This window comes from Pelobates fuscus, chromosome 5 (assembly GCF_036172605.1).
Source record: "Pelobates fuscus isolate aPelFus1 chromosome 5, aPelFus1.pri, whole genome shotgun sequence".
In the NCBI taxonomy this organism is placed as follows: Eukaryota; Metazoa; Chordata; class Amphibia; order Anura; family Pelobatidae; genus Pelobates; species Pelobates fuscus.
Window position 1 is genome coordinate 276,406,317 of NC_086321.1, and position 21,440 is coordinate 276,427,756.

The following is a 21,440-nucleotide window of genomic DNA, read 5'->3' on the forward strand; positions in this document are numbered from 1 at the left end:
GAGGACATGACTGCTGTTGCAATTCCAACTTGATGCGTAAGGATGGAGTACACCTCTCCCTCATAGGGTTGGATATCCTAAATGCGGGACTACAGTCTGGTATTGAGGAGGCGCTGGCTGCGGGGGGGGGGGGGGGAGCTGGTAGTCCTGGCCAGCGAAGAGGTTTGGAAGAAAGTGTCCAAGCGGCTTGGGGAGTCGCAGCCTGCTGATAGCTGATGGCGGGGGCAGGCTGCTCCGGACTCGTGGGTCATTTGATAGAGCTGTCTGTTGGTAATCCCCCAACAGCTGACAGGTTGTGGACGCTGGCGATAATCTATAATAATCTATTAATAAAGCTGTGGCCGTTGCCCTTACCCATACAAAAGGTGTTGTGTATTTATTGGGCAACGGGTGGTGGGGGGTTTTGGTCCGGGGTCAGCAGTCATGCTTTCACAGGGGCAGTGAGAAGGTGATTATAGGCCACAGTGCAATTCATGTATATCAGTTTTACTCTGGTGCTATGAATTTAAGCAAGCTCATGAGTGATGAAGGTTTATTGTCCATTTAGTACCTCCATTCCGTTTTCTGTCATAGTTTCCTTGGAGGCTGTGATTGGTGGAACGCAGAGCATCTCTTGGGCTTGTTACATTTTTTCCTGACCTCACAAATATGCAAATGTGCCCATCCATCTGTTTAGACATATGCCTGTTTAAGAGGTTGCTTGATTTGCTGTGGATTTATGGCAAGGGTGGATAGACTGAGCTGTGATGTGATGCCGCATTGGTTTTTACTGTATACAAATAAAGTTAGATGGGAGAGACGTGGCTTTATTTTCCAGTTAGCAGAATCATTTGTACGGCAAGTGGGATTGATAGCTGTTCTTAGCATTTACGTACCAGAACATTTGCAAGTACGTTGGCTGAAATTGATTTCTTATGTGCCAGCGGCAGAGGAGGCCCACATTGTTTTGCTAATGGCTTTCAAAGCCAACTGCTATATTGTTGATGCAGTCACACTTTAAGGCTGTTATATTAACATGCTAATTTTAACTCCGTAAATTAAATATATGTTGCTCAGCTCATAAGTCATGACTAATCTATTGTTGTTTGAGTCTACTTCTCACCCATGGAGTCCTCACATAGTGTATGAACACAACATACTTTTGTTTAGTGCTTATATCAAGGAAGCTTTAGAAAGTTTAGCGTCTAATAAACAATCGGGTGGAAACAGACTAGATGATCGCAAAAGGGTTAATGCTGCTGTGGATTTGGAAATGACCCCCTTATAGTGTGCTAGTCATTCCTTGCTTTAAAGAGACCATAGTACATCTCCTTTCTGACTCCACTTTGTAGATGTGCATGAAGGTCTTAGTCTGGCCATACTTAGAATATAATTTGGTTGATTTCTTGGTCACACAAGCAAACACGGATTCCCGAGTTGCTGCATGCAACAGTGGACCATTTATGGCAGAGGGAGGCAAACAATAGATCCCCAAATGTTGTATAACTGCAACTTTCAATATGCCTAGCCATTCTAAATGCTAAATAAGCATCACAACAATTGTTCTACAATCCCTCCTCCCCATGGCGAGTTTAGTGCATCCAGGCCTCCGTAACTCTATAGTCAAGACTGCATGAAGGGAGGACTCAGCGCACATATCAAGATGCATTTTCAGACTGCAATAGTTTTAGCCAGGAAACAGTATTTACTGTATTCGCCGTTATGCCCAGAAGCAGATAATATGTTTACATTCTGAAGTCATTTTCGAAATTTAATAAACCCCAAAATGGCAGTAGAGAAACAAGGTTTATATCTTTCTATTTAAAGATCTGTAAATGCTGGGTTTCTTATAATGGAATTGTTCTGTTATTAGTCCTTAAAGGGTTATATCAGGATGACATACTGAAATAAATCAGGATTTTCAATTATTAGAGCGCCCACGCAATATCCCTTCTGTGAGATCATGCCCAGTAGACCTCAGTTGACACAGCCATATGTGCATATTTCTGAACTTGGTTCCACTACATATGGGAGTGAAAGTTTCATTCTAGGAGACAGAAGTAAGGTATCCAAATAAAGTTATTTGCTTTCATGTTATAATTATTATTGATCCTGCTTGAGTCATTTTTTTTTTTTTTTTAAATAGAGGTTCTGGAATGCTTCCATCTATGATTGTTATGAACTATCAAATATAAAAATAAAATCAACTTTACTATGGGGTAAATCGCAGTAAACAGAATTATGTATTGTGTCATTGGTGGCTTTTTATATTCTGTAATATATATTGGAGAATGAATATGTTTCATTTACAAGCATATATATTTTGACAGTGTACTAATGTATATATAAAACAAGTGTTTATCTTTTTTTTTATTATTTGCCTTTTAGATAAAATTGATTTTCTATGTGCATTGACAAAACAATGCAGTTGTATTTAGACTCTTGCCATGTTACCTGTTTCTGCTACAATAGATTGTCCCCATGTCTCTATGTCTTGTCTCAGGTTTTTCACAGTCAACTTCACAGTGCTACAAGGGAAGGGGGCAAATAATAAGGACAATGGCTGTGGGACAGAGTCATATCAGCAGCTCACACTGATCTGTTGGGTACATATAATTAATGAATGGGGAATTAGTGATAGGCTGAGCTCCCTATCCTGATTGAAGCCTTGGATCATCAGAGGAAGTGGATGGGTAGAATGACTGGGCACCATTTTACAGAATTTGTGGTTAAAGGCAATCATGATTAAGTTGTTATGGCTCCCAGATTAGTCCTTTAGGTTGTGATGGTTCGCAGAGTATCCCTTTAAGAAAAAGCATTAAAGAAGTTTAGTGCCTATAATACATTTTGACATACATTTTGGAAAAAAATCTGTTTATTTACTAAGTACATTACAGTCTGTAAGACAGTAATAGATTGTTCTCTAGCTTGTTTTTAACTAAAATTCTAAATATCCTCATTCATTTGGCTGGACACACAGCTACAGAAAGTCTTGGGGATTGCAATTAAAAAAAATAAAGGCTACCTATATAGAGTCACTGTTATATGTCTTATGCTAAACCAACTTTTAGTGCAGAAGGCAGACACTTAAATCCCTTAATCTTTCATATCCACACTACTTTCAACCTCTTAAAATGCAGGGGCGTACCTAGAGCATTTGGTACCCGGGGCGGGTCCTGTGTTTGGCACCTTCCCCTCCACCCCCATCCCCAAAAAATAAAAATAAAACACCTGAAAATATTTTCTATGTATTTTTTTTTTTTATTACACAAATTTGTAAAACCCCTGTCAGTTCCCTCTACAAAACCCCTGTCCTGCCCCTCTTCTACAAACCCCTGCCCCCAACATTTATTTATTTATAAAATATTTAACCAGGAAAGATACATTGAGATTTCTCTCGTTTTCAAGTATAGTCCGAGTTACAGGAAGATAGTCACACACACACACACACACAGTTACAGGCATACATACAGTCACACACAGTTACATGAATAATACAAAGATAGGGGGGTAGCTAGATTCTAAAACATAAAAACAATACATAGTGGTACAATATTAACTGTGAGACACGGCAGTAATCAATTGCACTAACAAGATGGAAATTCAAGAAGCACCTCAAAGCCCATAACAGGGCTAGACTGGTCCACTCTCCACCTTAGGTAGTAATGGATAGTCAGCAGGCACAGGAACTTCAAAGTACGGAGTCAGGGATCAGACACAAATAGGTATTTATTAGGCATAAAACGCCTGATTAAAGGGACACTATAGTCACCTGAACAACTTTAGCTTAATGAAGCAGTTTTGGTGTATACAACATGCCCCAGCAGCCTCACTGCTCAATCCTCTGCCATTTAGGAGTTAAATCCCTTTGTTTATGAACCCTAGTCACACCTCCCTGCATGTGAATTGCACAGCCTTCCATAAACACTTCCTGTAAAGAGAGCCCTATTTAGGCTTTCTTTATTGCAAGTTCTGTTTAATTAAGATTTTCTTATCCCCTGCTATGTTAATAGCTTGCTAGACCCTGCAAGAGCCTCCTGTATGTGATTAAAGTTCAATTTAGAGACTGAGATACAATTATTTAAGGTAAATTACATCTGTTTGAAAGTGAAACCAGTTTTTTTTTTCATGCAGGCTGTGTCAATCATAGCCAGGGGAGGTGTGGCTAGGGCTGCATAAACAGAAACAAAGTGATTTAACTCTTCAATGACAGTGAATTGAGCAGTGAAATTGCAGGGGAATGATCTATACACTAAAACTGCTTTATTTAGCTAAAGTAATTTAGGTGACTATAGTGTTCCTTTAAGAATATATTTAAAACAAATACAAACGTATCTAACATGTTTCATCCACGACAGTGGACTTCCTCAGAGATATAAGTAAACAGCAGTAAATAGAAAAATCTTGTGAGTGCCATGTCTCACAGTTAATACTGTACATCATTATGTATTGTTTGTTTATATGTTTTAGAATCTAGCTGTATCCCTATCTTTGTATTATTCATCTGACATAACAGAGGCGTGAGTGGGGAAGGCCTCTAGGGAAGCTGTCTGTACTGTACCAAGTTAAATACATTTATCCTACCCACACACAGTTACATGCAGGCAGTCACATGCACAAAGTCACACACACAGTTACAAGCAGTCACACACAGTTGTAGCCAGACAGTTGCGCAACACAGTTACAGGCCGACAATCATATATACAGTCACACACTGTCACAGGCAGACAGTCACACACACACACACACACACAGTTACAGGCAGCATCACACAGTCACAGGCAGACAGTCACACACACAGTTATACGCAGACAGTTACACACACAGTCAGTTACAGGTAATCACACACAGTTGTAGCCAGACAGTCACACACACACAGTTACAGGCAGCATCACACACAGGCAGACAGTCTCACAAACACACACACACACACACACACACACACAAACAGTTACAGGTAGGCATACAGTCACACACACAGTTACAGAGAGGCAGACAGTCTCTCTCTCACACACACACACACACACACAGCCACAGGCAGTCATACACACTGACACACACACACTTACTTACAGACAGTGGGCTGGAGGAGGAGTAGATTCACTGAAGTCCTTCCCTGGAGCCTGTTAGTTGGAGAAGCAGGGATTCCTTTTTGCTTCACCTCCATGTGCAGCAGTAACAGCAGCGGGTAAGGGCCGTGTTAAGCTCCGCCTCCGCTGCTGGTTTAGCTTGTGTTAAGTTCCACCTCTGCTGCTGGTTTGGCTCCGCCCTGACTTTTCTTAGCTCCACTTTCCTCCGTGCGGCCAGTTCAGCTGATCTCTGCATGTGTGAGCTGTGCCGTCAGCCCTGCACCCCAGCTGCCATTGGGCACAGCTCAAACATCCCGCTCCAGCACCCAGACCATGATCATGACACCCCCTACCTGGTGGCAACATGGGCGGGCTGCCTCCCCCTTAGTACGCCACTGTTAAAATGTATTATATTTTGAGGTGGATGGATAGATACAGAACTAATAATGGCATCCTTGGTAAATATGAACAAAGACGGCTGTGAAAAAAATTGTCTTTATTGTTTAAACTTCTCATCTATTGTTCAACAATACACAAAACCACTCTGCTCTTATGCATATCAAACAATTCCAAACACAATATCAAAAAACAAACATAAAAAAAAAGAAAAAAATCTTTGTTAAATATATGTGTGGCACAATTATTGCCACCATTTTAGTCAATATTTTGTGCTGCCTCCCTTCAAGATAACCGCTCTAGCTGGTGAAGCCACCTCCCTGAAATGCATTTTTGCATGTTGGGATGTCTGTGTTCAGATTGTCACTGTATTAAAAAAAACATCTATTGTAGCATAGCATGCAATCTGATTACCATATGGCAGCAAGGCATACTTGCCAACTGTCCTGTTTTTGCCGGGACAGTCCCGAAAAGTAGGAGCCTGCAAATGTGCTTTTTTGCCGAAGCACTTCCGTGTCATGTGATCGCGGGGTCACGTGGCTCCGCGCAGGTCTGTATGAGCTCCTGCTCACATCCTTTCCCCAGCCCCAGCCCTGTCACATGCGCCTGCTGTTGAGACAGGTAGTGAGCGAGGTCTGATTTATTTTAAATATACATTTAATGCTGCAATTTATTAAATAGTCAAAATAAGGGATTCTGTTCCCATCCAAAATAAGAAAAGAGCTTTCTGTGTCTGTGATCCAACATCTAATAGATTCATCTGTGCTGAGGATCTATTAGCTTCTGGATCACTTTTCTAACAAGTGACTTAGCTATCAGATAGAGATTAGATTAGAGTCCAATTAGGAGAAGGCAGAAACAGGGGTAGAAGAGAGATTGTAAAGGATTGCCTGTACTTTTAAATTAAATGTTATATAATATTCAGGATTTCTGTTACTAAGGGATGTTAATTTGCCCTGCTAGCTTCAATTGGTGGCATGAAAAGGGGCTAATGGAATATGTGAATATGTTTTCCTTTTGCTCCTATTTCTCTCATTAATTCCATTCTGTACATTATCCTTTTATATCTTTCATTTCTTATTTTCAGTTGTTTTTTTTGTTTTGCTTTTTTACTATATTCACTCCCCAATATAATTATCTTTGTGAACTAATGTGTGTTCTACGGTGTAGACACAACTCTGACTGAAGCACATCTGCACAGTGTATTTCTATATTTGTACTGACAGTGTCACCACTATACCCAACTCACATTAAAGTGATAAAATTTACCTGCCTGATATAGATGCTGTTCTGCGAATGTATGTATCACATGCCAAGGATGATGGTACTGTTGGTGGAAACGTGGTGTTATAAAGGTCTACTCAATAAAGAGAGAATTGCAGGGAATTGTGATGGGAATTTCCAACTTTAGGCAGAAATAGTGCAGCTGACTGGGAGAATTTTTCCAACTCGGCTACTTTGGCCTTAAGTTTAAAATTACCATCTCATTTCCCTGTAATTCTCTCTTTATTGAGTAGACCCTGTAGTCTGCACTATAAGTAGGATGAGATTAATTATGTGGGTTGGACATAGTGGGCGGAGCTTTGCAGCAGTGGGTGTGGTACATTTTCAAGTAAGTAATTAATAGCTGTGCTGCAAGTGTTCCTGGATATATTTTCAAATGTTGGCAACTATGGCAAGGTTATATGTGGGGTTTATCTGTATGTTAAGCTAGCAATTTCTCTATAGGCTGTGCAGTAGTAAAGGTCAAATTCAAAAGTCATGTTCTTTTTCTAATTATCTTCTGATGTCAAAGGAGTCATAGAAATTTGGCAACTAAGTCCAACTCTGTAGGAAAGTGAACGGGTTGCTATTTTTAACAACTAAGTTAAGTGTTACAATCTGTTCTGTTCTCTTTAAAATGATCTCTGCATTAAACATGTCTCACTGGTAGGGTGTGTTTCAGAGTTTGATATCCTTGTTAAAGGAACTTTTCAATATGTATTTTATTTTTATTTATTTTTTTAAATGGAGAGTTCCTTTTTTGTGTTTAGATTACTGGGTCACCATTCTGGCAATGTAAAAGTAGAAAAACCATTAAATGTACACTTGACTGACCAAATACATAACTACAAAAAAAAAAAAACGGTTTAGTTGGTAAACGACAAAATGAGAACATACATGTGTTTTAATTAAGCATGTTTTCATTGTGGGTAAATCTAAAAACAGCTTGGAAAAGCTAAAGATCTCTTGTCCTCTTCTAACCCGACTGAGACCTTCTGTGACTGTCAAGTCACAGACTTCCCAATGCTCTGAAAAATTACTACGTCTTGAGTTCAGCTCCACTGAGCAAAACTACCAGGTAGTAACACTACTTGTCTCATTGATAGACTGGGGGTGTAGTCAGGTTAATCTATAGAAGTGACAATTTCTATTGAAATCTTCACCGTTTATGAAATGGGGGGGGAAAAAAAAAAAGGTTAAACTCTTAACATAAAGCACTTTGGGGGTCTGGAGTTTCTATTTAAAATCATCATTAGAGCACCAAGAGTCTCCTGCCTAATGCAAAAACATAATTACTGATTAATTGTGTTATACTGAATATCCATAACAGATATTTAAATTTGCCAATCTACTTTAATGATATCTGAAGAGAACACCAGACCACGAGTGCCTGAATATTTCAGATAAGTATGATAAGTATAAAAATGTTTGAAAATGGTTTTCCACTTACCATGGATTACAACCAAGGGATTCCTGGCACCATAACCACTACAATCACCTGTATCGAATATAGTGCCTACAGTGCCCTACAGTGATTTCAGCCACAACCATGTAAAAAATGTTTTATAGAAACAGGTTAGGATATAAATAATTAAGTGCAGGCCAATCAAGCTTAGTATCTTACTAGTTCGTATTAGTTCACTAATTAGTAGACTAATTGAGTCATCCCATCTTATCCTTTGTCGTCATGAAATGTTGATTTTATAAGTGAAAAGAAGTTACACAACCAAAAGTAAACCTATTTCTGCAAAATTTAATGCATTTATTTTCTGAATTAACAGTTAGAAAAAAAACAAAAAAAAAAACAGTGCAGTGTGACATGTACAAATGTTTGAGCACCATTTAATCAAACCTCTAGTGATTGCTTTGTAAGGTTTCAAAACTTGAATTGTTTTGCCCAAGCTGGCACTGGAGTAGGTTGTCCACTTGTCAACTGTGCTTCAATGTTTGAACAAACATGATTTGCCCAAGCTGGCACTGGAGTAGGTTGTCCACTTGTTAACTGTGCTTCAATGTTTGCACAAACATGATTTGCATGCTCTGTAAAGGAAACATTACCTGCAATATCTTCACAAAATTCAATTTCTGAAGTATTTATCACAATGGATAGATTGGGTAGAGACAGTTTAGATCCAAGCACTGTGATTTGATGAAATACAAATTAATCTATTTGGCTGACATCATCACAGTTGTAGGTTTGGAGGAAAAAAAAAAGTTTTATGAAATAAAAACCTTGCCAACTGTTAAAAATGGGTGTGGATTTATTATGCTTTGTGTGGCTGCCACTACAGCAAAAACATATTATAAATGTAGATAATGCTGGAAACCAATGTTCCACAGTCAGTGTTTAAACTATAGCTAAAAAACTGTTGGATATTCTAACAAGAAAATGATGAAAAATATACCTAGTGTTAAAGAGACATTATAGTCACAAGAACAACGACCGCTTAATATAGTTGTTCTGGTGAGTATAATAGCTCCCTTCAGGCATTTTCATGTACACACTGCCTTTCCAGAGAAAAGGCAGTGTTTACATTGCCCCTAGGGACATCTCCAAATGGCCACTGGAGGGGCTTCCTGGCTCAATGCTGCATAGTAAGCAGCCCTGCCGTTCAGCGTCCCCACGCTCTGCATGGGGACGCTGAATTTTCCTCATAGAGATGCATTGACTCAATGCATCTCTATGAGGAGGTGCTGATTGGCCTAAACAGCATATGGCCCCGCCCCATGCCAATTGTGGTCAGCGTTGGATTTGCTAAAAATCGCCCATTTTTATGTCACAAAGGAGGCGGAGCTAGCACCAGCAGACACACGCAACGCTGGAAATAAGGTAAGTTTTAAACTTTTATAGGGGGGCTTAGGCGGGGGGGGGGGGTTAGCACTCTAGGGTCAGGAATACATGTTTGTCTTCTTGACCCTATAGTGATCCTTTAATTGTAGACTACTTCTAGAAAGGAAATTGTTTTACACTGTAGGGTTGAGGAGACGGGGACAACCAGGGCCGGCGCTACCATTAAGGCGAACTAGGCAGCCGCCTAGGGCGCCCCTTGGGAAAGGGCGCCGCCAGGAGCGCCGGCCCCCCTAATGCTGCAGCCGCCCGAGCGCTCTGTAGAGCGCCTCAGGCGGCTGCAGCTTCGCCCGGGCTGGTGCGTCCATGAGGGCGCACCGCCCGGGCGCAGCATGAAGAGAGGAGCTGACAGGAGGGAAGCGCTCAGCGCTCCCTCCTGTCACTCCTTCACTGTAGCGTGGCCGAGCTCTGTACTGTCCGCCGGTACAGGGAGCATTTGTCTCCTGTACCCGGACGGACTAACAGGAAGTGAACACTGAGTGTTCACTTCCTTTTAGTCCGGCCGGGTACAGGAAACAAAAGCTCCCTGTACCCGCGGACAGTACAGAGCTCGGCCACGCTACAACATAGGTAGGGGAGGGTGGGGGGAATAAAGGGGGGGGGGGTAGAAATAAATGGAGAGGGAGGGAGGGGGGAGAAATAAATGGAGAGGGAGGGAGGGGGGGAGAAATAAATGGAGAGGGAGGGAGGGGGAGAAATAAATGGAGAGGGAGGGAGGGGGAGAAATAAATGGAGAGGGAGGGAGGGGAGGGCAGGAGAAATAAATGGAGAGGGAGGGAGGGGAGGGCAGGAGAAATAAATGGAGAGGGGGGGAATAAATGGAGAGGGAGGGGGGAGGAGAAATAAATGGAGAGGGAGGGGGGGAAATAAATGGACATGGAGGGGGGAGAAATAAATGGACAGGGGGGGGGAAATAAATGGACAGGGAGAATAAATGGACAGGGAAGGGGGGGTAAATGGACAGGGAGGGTGGGGGAATAAATGGACAGGCAGGGTGGGGGGAATAAATTGAAAGGGGGGAAATAAATTGACAAGGTGGGGGGGAAGTAATTGACAGGGAGTGGAATTGACGGGGTTAGGAGGGGGAATGAGAGTGGGGAGGGGAGAAGAGAGGGACAAGGGAGGGGGGAGAAGAGAGGGACAAGGGGGGGAGAAGAGAGGGACAAGGGGGGAGAGAGAAGAGAGGGACAAGGGGGGAGAGAGAAGAGAGGGACAAGGGGGGGGGGGGAAGAGAGGGACAAGGGGGGGGAGAAGAGAGGGACAAGGGGGGGGAGAAGAGAGGGACAAGGGGGGAGAGAGAAGAGAGGGACAAGGGGGGGGAGAGAAGAGAGTGACGAGGGGGGGAGAGGGGGAGAAGAGAGTGACGAGGGAGGAGGGAGAGATTGACATCCATCACACACACAATGCACCCCTTGCACACAGAAAAACACACAATGCATTACACACACAGACACACACACAAGCAATTCAACCCTTACATACAATGCATCCCTTACACACACAGAAACACACAATGCATTCCTTACACACACTCAATGCACCCCTTACACACACTCAATGCACCCCTTACAGACGCACACACTGCATCCCGTACATACACAGAAACACACATTGCAGCCCTTACACATACAAACACAGATTCACACAATGCATTCCTTACACACATATCAGGACATCCCCTACTCCTGTGAACAAACTATTTGGTGGAACATGAAGGTGGATCCTGGGGCCCAGACCATGAGCTGTGTAAAGGGCCTTTAAAAAAATGGAGCTGCTTTCCGTTCTCCCAGAACACAAACAGCCTCCAGAGAGCCTGTTCTACACCAGACGAGTGGAGCCAGACTGCAGCTAGAGCCCATCACCATCCTCATCTGATTGTAAGTAGGCAATCTAGTATATTATTCGTGGCACTAATCTCTAATTTACCTCACATTAAAGGGACACTTTAGTCCCCAGAACCACTGCAGCTTAATGTAGTGGTTCTGGTGTCACGGCGGCACTGCAGCACTTGCGTTAGTTAACATGGGGCATTGTGATGTCATATGGGGGGGGGGGGCGGCAAACTTTACTTTTGCCTAGGGCGGCAAAAATCCTTGCACCGGCCCTGGGGACAACGCACCTAGAGCACATCAATGAGATGAAGTGGTCTGGGTGACTATAGTGTCCTTTTTAAGGTTATGGAATGGCCTTTACAGTCCCCAAACTTGAATATTATTGAAAATCTCTGGGTTGATCTCTAGCATACTGTGCATAAGAGTCAACCTAAGAATGTTTCTTGACTAGAAGTGTTCTGTAAGCAAGAATGAGGAACATTCGTTAAGCTAGGATATAAAAACTGTTAGGTGGCTGCAATAAGCATTTGGAAGTTTGATTTCTACCAAGGGCAGTGTTACTAAGTACTGACTGATGGGGTACATGCCACATTTACTGCATTATTTTTCCAGTCAGTTAAATTTAGCAACCATGTAATAAATGTGCATATATATGTAGACTTTATTTTTTTTTTTTACTGAAGGAGTGTTAACTTGTATTTACTTACAAGGTTACATGCCTTCCAACAGTCCTGATTGTGGCAGAACAATCCTGATTTTGCATTTCTGTCTCGCTGTCTCGCTTTTAGTTCACTAGTGTCCCAGTATGTTCCCAAGCAGCAATAGCTGTACTGTACGTTGATTCTGCTTGAACTTCTAAACATTTCAATGCTTTTTGGCTGACATTTAATTGTTTTAGATAGCTGTTTTCAGCTGACCAGTGCTACAATAGTGATATATTATGGATAGAAAATGATTATCCAAGTATTGTCATTTTATCCCTGAATTTAAAATAATCGATCCAGTCCAAGTCTGGATACAAAATTATTAACAATGGATTACAATCAAGGGACATTGCTAGACTCTTCAAATACATGGGTTTATGCTCAAAGAAAAGTGTAATGACATAAGTGGCCAATGGACAAATATGCATGTAAAAGATCCAAGACTATTTAATTCCACATCTGGAGCTTCAGTCCCAAAAGGCCACCTCCAATAATGCCCATGACCTCATCTACCAACCTCTCTCTCAAACTTTATCTTATTTATCATACCTGGTTACTTATCAGACTAACTCGCTACCTTATACTTATTCCATGCTTCTCAACTCATCCCCAATATGTGTCCTGTATCGTAATCCTAAGTACTTGGCCTTTTCATCAACCTCAAAAGCCAGCCATTTTCTGCTCCACATTGGACCTGTAAGTGGAGCATTGACATTAACTTCTTGGTTATTGTTTCCTACTCTCCTCCTCTATTCTCTCCATACTCTGATGCAAACTCCGTACTTAATATTTTTTTATAATGTATTTGTAATGGAAAGTAAGGAAAACAACAATATGGCTAGGTAAAATAGTAAAATAGCATAGAATCTGCACAACTAGTAAGCAGGCAGTGTTAAATCTCCATTACTATGCATAGCGGTATACAGCAGAGTGGATTATTTCAAAGGCAATTATTTTTCTTTATCAAAGTATCATTATTTTTTGCTTTTTATTATCCTGAACACATATGCAATTTTAGAGGCTCATAGAAAAGCCCTACAAAGCTCTGTTTAAATGTATTCAATATGAGAAAGTGATTCTATAAGATGTCACCTTCCTTATTGAACATGATGCATTTTAGTAAGTTATCCCTGACTATTCTTGCAGGGTCTAGGTCAGGCATAGGCAACCTTTGGCTCTGCAGATGTTTTGGACTACACCTCCCATGATGCTTTGCCAGCATTATGTGTGTAAGAGCATTATGGGGGATGTAGTCCACAACATCTGGAGAGCCGAAGGTTGCCTATCCCTGGTCTAGGTATTCACTATATACAATATTATACAATTTGGGGCTTATGCATAAAAAGTGTTGTATTCACATTTGTTACGAACGTCAGTAGTTATGGTACTTTGTTCGCCTATTCGTTCCCCAATTGCTGAGCATCAGTGATTATAGCTACAGCTAGGGTGTGTAGATGAATAGTCAGATGAATACAGCTTTCAAGACAAATCTCCCCAGCAAAGAAAAGGTTACCCAAACATGAGCCTAGACTTCATGAAGGGTACAACAGGAATAATATTTTATTGATGCCACACTGGCTTTTATGGAAGTCCCCCTGCCAGAGGACCACAGTACACAAAAGCGACAACCAATCATAATGCTTAATTACAGTTAAACACTCCCTCTCTCTGCCTGTGAGATAATTAGGTAAGCTAAGGGATAACCCAATTCACACCTTTAAATACATGATAGCCCCGATCTGGGAGACCATCATATTCAAATTTCACCCAGATCGGTTCAGGGATTTTCGAAAAGTATGGAAGTCTTAGTTCACCGACCTCACACGAGGCTCCTGCCCAAAACAGTTCCATGAATTCAGTGTGTGTGGTCGGACAAGTTCAAAAAAGGCATAAAAACAAATTAAACCATGAACGGAGCCTCCTGGCTCATAAGAGCGATTGTTCCTCTTGTTGATGGGAACTGAATGGCGCTCTCCTAGCTTTTCGGCAACAAAAGGAAGCAGGCGTTCGTATGTTTTCAGCGGTGTTTGGGAAGTGTCCGATGTTAGTTCCAGACACTCGACGACCAAGTCCAGCTGCGTCCTTTCGTGCAAACAAGATGGCCACCATTTTCTCTTCCACGTGGCGTTCGACTATGCGAACGGCGGCCACCCAGAGAGAGCACTCAATTGACGGTTCTCTTTGGAGTTAATGAGCAAGGAGGGTGGTCGGTGTTCGGTAGTTTAATCTACCAAACCAATAAAACTCAAAATAAACGAATGGCATAAGAAAATCCCCAAATCAAGTCTATTTTCTTCACAACATTTTAGACCTGTTTTCTGATGCTTTTTACTTTTTGCATCTGTTTATTCCTTTCTTTGCACCAAAATATTCCTGATTCCGATTCTCTCATTTTATTTTCCAATTACATTTCTGCTTTTTTTCATGTGGTTGACAAATATGTCACTTTTCTCTGCATTTCCACGTAGGGGTGTACTCACTTTGTTGCCAACGGTTTAGACATTAAAGCGGCACTGTCATGCCGAACTTACCTTTCCTCAATCTCTTCCTCTTCTCCCCCTCTCTCAGGATCTGTTCTTCTTTTCTTCCATTCTTCTTTAGTTTTCTTTAAAATTATAAGACAAAGTAGGGACTCTTTGCCTTATGGAGGATTCCTCCGCTTGACCAGCTCTGACCAGCGGAGGAGCAAAGTGTGCTTCATTTCCGCTGGTCAGAGCAATTTTCCCATGATCCCTAGCTTTCCTCCCAGTTCCCACAATGCTTCCTGTCAGTATTGCCGAAAGTCCTGTCACTTAGACAGACCGCCGGCAAAACTGCCGAATTGCATCCTAACAGAATGAGCACTGTTTCTCCATTGGTGTTAGGATGCAATTCGGTACTTTGTTCGGATCGGAATTTCATTCAAATGAATGAAACTCCTATCCTATTCATTGCTGTGGCTGCATCTTGCAGCCGCTTAGTAGATAACTCCCTAATTCCCACGGTATCAGGGAGCTATCTACTAAAAGGCTGAAAGACCTGAATTGGTCTTGAAGCCAAATGTACTAATACTAAGTAAAGATTACTTTGTATTAGTAAATAATATGCCCCTACTCGCTATACCGCGAGTAGGGGCATGTCTAGTAAGCAGTGAGCAGCCTGTGGCTGCTCACTGTAAAAATAAAAAAACACCTAATAACCCCCCCCCCCTGCGCGGGGGTTAAAGATGGGGGGGGACCTACTGTCCTCCCCCCTGGCCCCCACCCCTGCGCGGTGGGTGGGGGCCCTAATAAAATAATAAGGGGGGGGACCTACTGTCCTCCCCCCCTGGCCCCCACCCCTGCGCTGTGGGTGGGGGCCCTAATAAAATAATAAGGGGGGGGGACCTACTGTCCTCCCCCCCTGGCCCCCACCCCTGCGCTGTGGGTGGGGGCCCTAATAAAATAATAAGGGGGGGGGGGACCTACTGTCCTCCCCCCCTGGCCCCCACCCCTGCGCTGTGGGTGGGGGCCCTAATAAAATAAGGGGGGGGACCTACTGTCCTCCCCCCCCTGGCCCCCACCCCTGCGCTGTGGGTGGGGGCCCTAATAAAATAATAAGGGGGGGGGACCTACTGTCCTCCCCCCTGGCCCCCACCCCTGCGCGGTGGGTGGGGGCCCTAATAAAATAATAAGGGGGGGGACCTACTGTCCTCCCCCCCTGGCCCCCACCCCTGCGCTGTGGGTGGGGGCCCTAATAAAATAATAAGGGGGGGACCTACTGTCCTCCCCCCCTGGCCCCCACCCCTGCGCTGTGGGGGCCCTAATAAAATAATAAGGGGGGGGGACCTACTGTCCTCCCCCCCCTGGCCCCCACCCCTGCGCTGTGGGTGGGGGCCCTAATAAAATAATAAGGGGGGGGGACCTACTGTCCTCCCCCCCTGGCCCCCACCCCTGCGCGGTGGGTGGGGGCCCTAATAAAATAATAAGGGGGGGGGACCTACTGTCCTCCCCCCCTGGCCCCCACCCCTGCGCTGTGGGTGGGGGCCCTAATAAAATAATAAGGGGGGGGGACCTACTGTCCTCCCCCCCCTGGCCCCCACCCCTGAGCGGTGGGTGGGGGCCCTAAATGAACCCCCCCCCCCCATCAAGGTGACTAGGGGTCCCAAGCCCCTAGTCACCCCCCCCACCCAAAACATTCTATCCCCTACCTACCCCCCTCACCCTAAAAATAGTGAGGGGGGAATAAAATAACTAACCTGTAAAAAAAAAAAAAATTAAACTTACCATTTGACGTCTTCTTTTTTCTAAATTCTTCTTTCTTCAGCCCCCAAAAAAGCCAAATAAAAATCCATCATAACCGTCGCACTTTAAAAAAAAAAAAAAAAAAAAACGAGCGCAAAAAAAAATTAATCCATGTTCACCCATGGAGGGCACGCCGCGTACTGAGCTCCGCAGGGCGGATCAAGGCTTATATAGCCTTGCCCCGCCCTGCAATTAGGCTTAGAACACACTGATTGGTTGGTTTAAGCCAATCAGAGTGCTCTGTGTCATTTTACACAGCGTGGGAAAATTCAAAAGAATTTTCCCACGCTGTGTAAAATGACAGATCACTGTGATTGGATGGTTTTCAAGCCATCCAATCACAGTGCTCTGTGTCATTTTACAAGCGTGGGAAAATTCCAAAGAACTTTCCCACGCTTGTAAAATGACACAGAGCACTGTGATAGGATGGTTTTCAAGCCATCCAATCACAGTGCTCTGTGTCATTTTACAAGCGTGGGAAAGTTCTTTGGAATTTTCCCACGCTTGTAAAATGACACAGAGCACTCTGATTGGCTTAAACCAACCAATCAGTGTGTTCTAAGCCTAATTGCAGGGCGGGGCAAGGCTATATAAGCCTTGACCCGCCCTGCGGAGCTCAGTACGCGGCGTGCCCTCCATGGGTGAACATGGATTAATTTTTTTTTTGCGCTCTTTTTTTTTTTTTTTTTTTTTTTTTTTTTTTTAAAGTGCGACGGGTATGATGGATTTTTATTTGGCCTTTTTGGGGGCTGAAGAAAGAAGAATATAGAAAAAAGAAGACGTCAAATGGTAAGTTTAATTATTTTTTTTTACAGGTTAGTTATTTTATTCCCCCCTCACTATTTTTAGGGTGAGGGGGGTAGGTAGGGGATAGAATGTTTTGGGTGGGGGGGGGGGGTGACTAGGGGCTTGGGACCCCTAGTCACCTTGATGGGGGGGTTCATTTAGGGCCCCCACCCACCGCTCAGGGGTGGGGGCCAGGGGGGGAGGACAGTAGGTCCCCCCTTATTATTTTATTAGGGCCCCCACCCACAGCGCAGGGGTGGGGGCCAGGGGGGGAGGACAGTAGGTCCCCCCCCCTTATTATTTTATTAGGGCCCCCACCCACCGCGCAGGGGTGGGGGCCAGGGGGGGAGGACAGTAGGTCCCCCCACCTATTATTTTATTAGGGCCCCCACCCACCGCGCAGGGGTGGGGGCCAGGGGGGAGGACAGTAGGTCCCCCCCCTATCTTTATTTAGGGCCCCCACCCACCGCGCAGGGGTGGGGGCCAGGGGGGAGGACAGTAGGTCCCCCCCCTTATTATTTTATTAGGGCCCCCACCCACCGCGCAGGGGTGGGGGCCAGGGGGGGAGGACAGTAGGTCCCCCCCCTTATTATTTTATTAGGGCCCCCACCCACCGCGCAGGGGTGGGGGCCGGGGGGGAGGACAGTAGGTCCCCCCCCCTTATTATTTTATTAGGGCCCCCACCCACCGCGCAGGGGTGGGGGCCGGGGGGGAGGACAGTAGGTCCCCCCCTTATTGTTTTATTAGGGCCCCCACCCACCGCGCAGGGGTGGGGGCCGAGGGGGGGAGGACAGTAGGTCCCCCCCCCTTATTGTTTTATTAGGGCCCCCACCCACCACGCAGGAGTGGGGGCCGGGGGGAGGACAGTAGGTCCCCCCCCCCTTATTGTTTTATTAGGGCCCCCACCCACCGCGCAGGGGTGGGGGCCGGGGGAGAGGACAGTAGGTCCCCCCCTTATTATTTTATTAGGGCCCCCACCCACAGCGCAGGGGTGGGGGCCAGGGGGGGAGGACAGTAGGTCCCCCCCCCCCCTTATTATTTTATTAGGGCCCCCACCCACAGCGCAGGGGTGGGGGCCAGGGGGGGAGGACAGTAGGTCCCCCCCCTTATTGTTTTATTAGGGCCCCCACCCACCGCGCAGGGGTGGGGGCCAGGGGGGAGGACAGTAGGTCCCCCCCCCCCCTTATTACCATTTATGTTTTTACAGTGAGCAGCCACAGGCTGCTCACTGTTTAGTGGACATGCCCCTACTCGCGGTATAGCGAGTAGGGGCATTGGGGAGATTTTAATCTCCCTTGTGCTATTATGGGGGTCATATTGACCCCCATAGAGTGAGGGGGGGACCTGGGGGGCTTATGAAGTGGTGGGGAGCACAGCTCCCCACCGCTTCTGTCTTTACATATTACAAGGAGGGAGCTGCACGTCGGTAGCTCCCTCCTTGTAATAAACTGATCGAACAAACGAACACTGATACTCAGTGATACTCAGTGATACTCAGTGTTAGTTTGTTCGTCTGATTTTTCTATTCATTCATTCGTCTGTCTGATGAATGAATGAATAGATGAAATTCCCGTTCGCATGTCCAGGTGTTTCACTGGGCATGTGCGGGAATCTCACAGGCTATCTAGTGTGGGCAGATGACGTGTCCCACAGGGACTTCACCTACCCACACAAAGATGGCGGCGCCCTGAATAAAGATCGGGGCAGAAGATACAGATTAATAAATAGGTAATATGGGGGGCTTAGGGGCATTTGGGGGTGACTAGGGGGTCAATTGGATGTAGTGGAGGCGGGAGGGGGGTTAAAAAAAAACGGGATTCGGCATGACAGTGCCGCTTTAATGACTGTGTGTTGAGCTATTTTGAGGGGATAGCAAATTTACTTACTACTTTACATTGTAGCAGTGTCATTCAGTGTTGTCACATGAAAAGATATAATAAAAATATTACAAAAGTTTTTGTGAGGTACTGTAGATTAGTGATTTCTGGGCATTGCAAAACAGAAGTGTGGCTTCTGCATTTTGTACGTTGCCATTCTAACAGCATGGAAATCAACGACTAGCGAGATTCAGACAAAGCCTTAAAATATATGGCATTTTTGTTAGAATTTACTTATGGGGTATTATGAAAAAGAGATATTTTTTGACTCACTTTTTCATCAAAGACTTTGCATCCAGCACTTGCAGGGTTAATTGCTAAAATGTGAAATGTGGGAAATTTAAAGTGAACTTCACATTTTTTACTAAATGGTTGAAATGAAAATCTAGCTATTTTTGGATAATTTTTCTAAGTTTGCTATTTTGGTCTAAAATATAATTCCCGACACTTCTTGCTTTTTTTATTTTTTTTTAATTTTTTTATCCCTATTGGATTGAGGGTAAAATATCCACAGAAGTGAAAGAACACCAGCACTTCTACAGATCTGATATTTACGTCTCTAATAATTAAACTAGAAAAAGGTGGATTTGTGTGCAAACGTGCACAAAGTTCCAGTAGTTTAGGATCGAGAAAGCTACCATTACAATTTTAGCTAAGAACCGACAGGTTTTACTACTATGTTCAAAGTGTACACATACCGTGTTTCTCCGAAAATAAGACCGGGTCTTATATTAATTTTAGTCACTAGTGTTGTCGCAAACCCGGAATTTTCGGTTCGCGAACGGCGAACGCGAACTTCCGCAAATGTTCGCGAACCGGCGAACCTCGCGAACCGCCATTGACTTCAATGGGCAGGCGAATTTTAAAAACAGGGACTCTTTCTGGCCACAATAGTGATGGAAAAGTTGATTCAAGGGGACTAACACCTGGACTGTGGCATGCCAGAGGGGGATACATGGCAAAACTCCCATGGAAAATTGCACAGTTGATGCAGAGTCTGCTTTTAATCCATAAAGGGCAGAAATCACCTAACATTGACACCTGTCCTCAAAGCCCAGCCCTGATACACACTGACACAGAGCAGAATAGAGACTGTTCCCCCTACATAGGGTCACTTGGCAGATATGGATTGACACCTGTCCTCAAAACCCCTGATACACACTGACACAGAGCAGAATAGGGACTGTTCCCCCTACATAGGGTCACTTGGCAGATATGGATTGACACCTGTCCTCAAAACCCCTGATACACACTGACACAGAGCAGAATAGAGACTGTTCCCTGTCCACAGAGACCATTATACACACTGACACAGAGCAGAATAGGGACTGTTCCCCCTACATAGGGTCACTTGGCAGATATGGATTGACACCTGTCCTCAAAACCCCTGATACACACTGACACAGAGCAGAATAGAGACTGTTCCCTGTCCACAGAGACCATGATACACACTGACACAGAGCAGAATAGAGACTGTTCACCGTCCACAGAGACCATGATACACACTGACACAGAGCAGAATAGGGACTGTACCCCCTACATAGGGTCACTTGGCAGATATGGATTGACACCTGTCCTCAAAACCCCTGATACACACTGACACAGAGCAGAATAGGGACTGTTCCCCCTACATAGGGTCACTTGGCAGATATGGATTGACACTTGTCCTCAAAACCCCTGATACACACTGACACAGAGCAAAATAGGGACTGTTCCCCCTACATAGGGTCACTTGGCAGATATGGATTGACACCTGTCCTCAAAACCCCTGATACACACTGACACAGAGCAGAATAGAGACTGTTCCCTGTCCACAGAGACCATGATACACACTGACACAGAGTGTCCGCGTGAAATAGGGCCGTGAGTAATGACGTCTCTACCAGCACCAGACAGCCACTAGAGGGACTTCCGGGTTCTTAGACGACTTTTGGTCGTCTAAACAATGCTGGACGTCCTCACGCTATGCATGAGGACCTGCAGGGTTGCTGGAATTCCCATAGGAAAGCATTGAATAATGCTGCGCGTAATTGCTGCGCATGCGCATTAGGTCTCCCCTGCCAGCAGCCGGTGGCGTGGGAGAAGTGTGGGCGAAGCTGAGCCAGCATCGAGGGACATCGGCACTGGACCCAGGTAAGTGACTGAAGGGGTTATTAACCACTTCAGCGCCGCGGGAGGGGGTCTTGACAGAAGGGGAAGCTACAGTGCCAGGAAAATTAGTTAACGTGCCCTTCCCCTTAACGTGCTGCAATGTTTTGTGTGAAAATTTCTTATTTTTTTAATTTTTCAAAATGTGCAGATTTCATTTTTTTTTGTTTTTTTACACATTTATAAATTATCCTGCTTACATCCCCCTCGTTGTCAATCAGATTACCTGTCCTGTTACTTCTTGGTTTGGTTAGCTCTGAAGCTAAATTCAATCAA

The 21,440-nt window shown here is 44.4% G+C and overlaps 1 protein-coding gene across 2 annotated transcripts in view; it reads left to right on the plus strand.

Annotated features, from left to right (window-relative positions):
* The window catches only part of RNF38 (ring finger protein 38), a 190,491-nt gene that overhangs the window by 125,749 nt on the left and 43,302 nt on the right, over window positions 1–21,440 (plus strand). The window contains exon 1 of one of the 2 annotated variants that reach the window (XM_063455340.1): window positions 7,022–7,056. The exons of the other annotated variant lie outside the window; for it this stretch is intronic. The gene's annotated coding sequence lies outside the window, so the exon portion shown is untranslated. Of the gene's footprint in view, window positions 1–7,021; window positions 7,057–21,440 lie in introns of those variants that run through there. 2 annotated transcript variants of the gene reach the window in all.